This window comes from Patagioenas fasciata, chromosome W, assembly GCF_037038585.1.
Source record: "Patagioenas fasciata isolate bPatFas1 chromosome W, bPatFas1.hap1, whole genome shotgun sequence".
NCBI lineage: Eukaryota > Metazoa > Chordata > Aves > Columbiformes > Columbidae > Patagioenas > Patagioenas fasciata.
The window spans coordinates 67,198,369-67,203,267 of NC_092559.1; the positions used below are offsets into that span (position 1 = coordinate 67,198,369).

Sequence of the window (4,899 nt, forward strand, 5' to 3'; positions counted from 1 at the left end):
GACACTTTCCTCCCAAGTTTCCCTGTGTATGGGGATATAGCAGACGATTTGGCGAGTAGATTACTTAAATGTAAATACGCTCAAGTGACTTGCACCTGTCTGTAGAAAAAGCACATACGTCACACTAATTGTTTTACTGACCTTGTGGGCTTGATGAGTAGAACCTCTGTGTTAGATAACATAGGCCTGTGAGAAACTCTAGGCACCTTATCACTATGTCTGAGATTCCTGTTTTGTTGTGAGAAAGAGCAGGAGGCTGCGCCTCCCTGAAGCCTTGAAATACAAGCGAGCTCAGCAGGCCCAGCGATCTTCCAGCAGGGCTGAATTTACCAGCGCCTGTGTCCCTGCTGGTGTCACCTCTGCCTGGGAGCTTAGGTGTGGCTTCGGAGATCCCCCAGTAGAGAGGTAACTAAAATATAAACTTGCTCTTTGCAGTACATTCATGGCCTCTGGCTCTTCTTGCCATGTGCCTGCGTATGTGTACACACCCCACTTATTCTATCACTCTATCTTTAGGCGTAAAAATAAAATAGGTTTTTTAGCAGCATCTGTTTGTCTTTATCTCACTCTTGGGATCATTTCAAAACCTTCCAGAGCCCAAAATCAGACTGGGACCCCACATTTTTTATTGGTGTCATGGACAGGATCCCTTGAAGTGAGAGGGCTGCATCTTTCTATTCGTTTTAACCTGTAGTATGTGTGTGCCTCTCAGGGAAGTTAGAGGTAAAATTTTGTACTTACATATTGCCTCCCTGAAGTCAATTGCCCCTCGTATGCTTACCTGTCGTTTGCTTGTACGTGTGAGCCTCTCTGTGGAAGTTAGATGTAATATTTTGTAATAATATTTGTGTTGCCTCCCTGAGATAACTACCCCATTAATTGATCATGGAAAACAATGAGCATACCCTGCCCTATGGGAAAAGACACATTATACAATCTTTTGAAAAAACATAATGCTTGTCCCTCAGTATTGGGCACAGACTGAGCACAGAAAAATTGGTATAATTTGCAGAGTGCGATGGACCAAATCAGCACTTTACAAAATGACGCAAGATTTTGGTCCAGGAAAAAAATTTTTTGCGCTGTATTGGGTGCTAGCTTAGCTGCCACTGCGGAAGCTTGAGATCTACAGCATACAGCATAATCCCGGGTTATAGAGTCTTTAGGAGAACAAATAGAAAGTTGAAAAGAACAATTGGAAAATGAAAAGACCCAAATGCTTATTTTGAAATCTGTTTTAAGGAGGCAGCTCCTCACAGACGAGGATAGTTCTCGGCTCCCTGAGAGGAAGATTGAACATCCTAGTAATGAATTGGAAGAAGCAAAATTAAGGTTGGACAAATTGGATGTTCTCTACGACCTTTAATCAAACCTGAATTTCAATATGAGAACAGCGAGGACAAATCTCCCCAGGTTATTACTGAAGAGGTTCCATACTCTGTTAAAGAACTAGCTAAATTGAAAAAGGACTTTAGCCGCGCTCCAAAGGAAACTGAGTCAGAATATGTTTGGACAGTATCACTGTCTGGCGGAGATCAGATATTATCAAGTGAAAAAGAGGACGAAGGTTATTGGGGACCAGGAGTGTTTTTAACCACTGGCAACCACCGCACACCCTGGTCTTTAATGCAAAGAGTGATCTATTGCGCAGGAGGTCCAAATCCTTTGGAAAGAGGAGACCCTCTTGCTATTGTGGGGACAGGTGATCAGTTGGTAGAAAATGTACAAAAAGTGGCATGCCTGCAAATTCTGTACTACCGGGAACTTAAATTCAAACAAGAGTTCCCAATGATGATACCAGTCAACCCAGAATGAAGGACTCCGCTCATACGAGGCCTCCCAGACTCCTTAAAACCTATTGGTATTCATTTACAGGGGAAAATACAGGCAATGCCTCAAATTGAAAGAACTGTTGCCACACTAGATGGAATAGTAAACCCTGATTGTAGGACCCAAAAATTAAAAGTACAGACTTGGGGAGAGGTCGTTCAGGAACTCATTAATTATGGACAGAAATATGGTCCAGTTAACATTCCACCCACAAAAACTGACCCAAAAGGTCTGAGACGTACCAAGATGAGACTTCCCCTGTGTCTGGGTAACAGTAAGAGAATGTCTCTCACCAGATCTCCCAGTGGAAGGGATATACCAAACAAACGTAATAACTTATGGACCATAGGGTGGTGAAAAGGTATTCCTGGAGATCTCAGGAACAGGTTATCAGCTGATAAACTCAAGAAATTAATTTTACAATGGCTTGAAAAGTCGACCACTAAAATAGAAATGCCCAAAACCTCAATTCCTAGTGCACCTCTGCCCCCTGCTGACCTGATTGATTTAACTTCCTCACAGAAGCCCCAGGGAAACTAGGGTCTCTGCCCCTTTGTAGTGAGTGGAGGAGTGGTGAGTGGATGTATATTAGACAACTCACTGAAAAATACTGAGGTGACTTATTTATTATTTGCCCTGTGGGACCTAAGTTGATACCATTAACATTCCTGATAGATACTGGAGCTCAAATCTTGGCTACTAAGATGAAAGATGCAGTACGAAGTGGCATCTCTCTGTCAAAACAACAGTTGTTTGTTGCAGATGCTTTTGGCAATGTACGCACACAGAAATTGGCTACTGTTAGTCTGCACTTACCTGGAGATGAAACATCTGCTCCACTGATCACAGTTGTAGGACCCTTCCCAATTAATCTTTTGGGGACTGATGTTCTTAAGGGTAGAGCATGGACTGATAATGAGGGGAGGAATTGGTCATTTGGTGTCATGGCTCTAGATATAAGTCTGCTACACCCCGTGCCTTTGCTCCACCCCCTCCCCACCCCCCCCCCCCACCCCCCCATCCCCTGCAGCTAAAAACGTTAAACCTTACCCACTGCCCTTAGGGGCAAGGGAAGGGATAACTCCAGTATTAGAAGAATTAAAAAGAACAGGGGATCATAGTACCAACCCATTCCCCTTTAAACTCGCCGGTGTGACCTGTTCATAAGCCGAACTGAAAATGTAGGCTAACTGTTGATTACCAGAGACTTAATCTTAACTCAGGCCCTTTAACAGCCACTGTACCAAATATTGGCAAGCTCATAGCATCTATCCAGGAACAGGCTCACCCCATGGTGGAAACTATTGATGTTAAGGACATGTTTTTTATGGTCCCCTTACTACCTGAAGACTAAGAACACTTTGCATTTACTTGGGAGGGACAACAGTTTACCTTTACCCAGCTTCCTCAAGGATACAAGCATTCTCCTACTTTAGCCCACCATGCCTAAGCATGAGAATTAGAGTTAATTCCTCTAGAAGGAGTGAGAATCTATCAATATATTGATTATGTGTTGATAGGGGGAAGTGAGGTAGATAAAGGTAGATAAAGTCCAAGTGATGTAGGATAAAATTATTACATACTTAGAAAGCTTAGGACTGAGAATCAAACCTGAAAAAATTCAGGTACCAGCAAATGAGATAAATTTTTTGGGTATCTGGTGGAAAGGAGGAATGACCTGCATTCCTCAAGATACTCTTTCCACCTTAGATCAAAATGCCTGAAACGAAAAAGGAATTTCAACATTGTGACAACTTCCCCCCCATCCTTAGCAGAACAAAGGACCTTGTTATGCCTTAAATGTCTGGTTTTTGTTACTTTGGGAGGATAAGATGGATTATTGTGTAGGCAGACATCTCCCTTATCTTTACCAAGGTGTTGTGTTTGGCAGAAGAGAGAGATGGTTATGGTTTCAGGCACCTTGTCTGCTGTGGAGGCCTCATGGCCTAATTGGAATGATAGAGGTGAACCATCTGTCGGACAACTAATTATGAGAAGAAACCATGAACCAACAGCTACCCCTGATGGGCAAGACAACTCATTTCTGGTCAGTATTGTGAACTTTCCCCTAGTTTGAAGACCCCAGACCCATTTCCAGAAGAGTCTTCCTAATTAGCATGAAGAGCGAGCAGAGGGAGGAGATGAACTGCCCACATGTAAATGAACTGGGTTAAAAATGACCCTGCGTGTGGCATCGGGTGTGGCGTGCACATGCTGCTCAACGTGACTGAAGTCTTCAGTGTGTCCACCCTCCCTTCACCAGACATCGCTGGATTGATAACCTGTGGAGTGGTGATATCTTACTCTCTTTCTCTCTCTCTCTCTCTCTCATATCTTAGTCTTCCTTCTCTCTCTCTTTTCCTTTTTTCTTGAACATATAAATGTAACATAATTTTACTAATTGTTGCCAATCCACCGTTTGTAGAAGAACTTTTGCTGTCAATGTATTGATAAGTTTTGTGATATTATAAGATACTTTTGCCAAGTCACTAATCACTGTAATTTGTATTCCCCCATGTGCTTTTAGTAAATTCATAATTGGACCCCCGGAGTGATTGTCTGTCATTCACTTCACATTGCTGTGCAGAATTACCTGGAGTTAACTCACACCTGATTTCATCTGTTGAGTCAGGGTGCATGTCACATTCAGAATTAACTCATCCTTCATCCCATCTGTTGGGACGGGACAAACATGCATTAGGTTTGCTTGTATTCTGGAGAAAACACATTACCGATTTTTCTGTCATTGCAAGGTCTTTATATGATCTACTACGAAAAGGAATGTCCTGGGATTGGACCCCACTCCATGAAGAAGTACTGCTACTCAGTTCCTGGGATCAGCTGACTGAAGCCAGCTCGGCGGGGGCTGCGAGTGAAATCTCGACGCTACAGAGGTGGGAGAGAGTAAAGAAAGGGGTTTCAGGTCGCGTTTTCGATTTCGTTACCCGGAAGTCCCCGGCAGCCCTTGCGGAGGTGGCTGACGTGGTGCAAGAGTACCACAGTGACAGTGATCACACCCCCTCCCCTTTGCCTTGAAAAAGCCTCCGGGAGGGCAGCAACACATCGCTG

The 4,899-nt window shown here is 43.5% G+C and overlaps 1 pseudogene; it reads left to right on the forward strand.

Annotated features, from left to right (window-relative positions):
- The first annotated feature begins 913 nt into the window (after positions 1–913).
- LOC136114569 (uncharacterized) lies at positions 914–2,370 on the forward strand (annotated as a pseudogene).
- Positions 2,371–4,899: the final 2,529 nt, after the last annotated feature.